Raw genomic sequence first — 253 nt, forward strand, 5'->3', positions numbered from 1 at the left:
CGTGATATTCTCCCCGGCCCAGAACACACCGAGGCACCTGTACGCATTAATCGCCCAAGCCGTCGCGAGCCACGGCTACATCGTCGTCTCAATCGACCATCCATATGATGCCGACGTCGTCGAGTTCCCCGATGGATCCACTGTTTATGCGATCGACATGACCGACGAACAGATTACGGTGGATGTCGATACTCGAGCTGGGGATGTCTCTTTCGTGCTCAATCAGCTTACTTGCCCTGGAAGCGTGAAGGAT

The sequence above is a fragment of the Pseudogymnoascus verrucosus genome (genome assembly GCF_001662655.1).
Source record: "Pseudogymnoascus verrucosus strain UAMH 10579 unplaced genomic scaffold scaffold_103, whole genome shotgun sequence".
Classification (NCBI taxonomy): Eukaryota; Fungi; Ascomycota; class Leotiomycetes; order Thelebolales; family Thelebolaceae; genus Pseudogymnoascus; species Pseudogymnoascus verrucosus.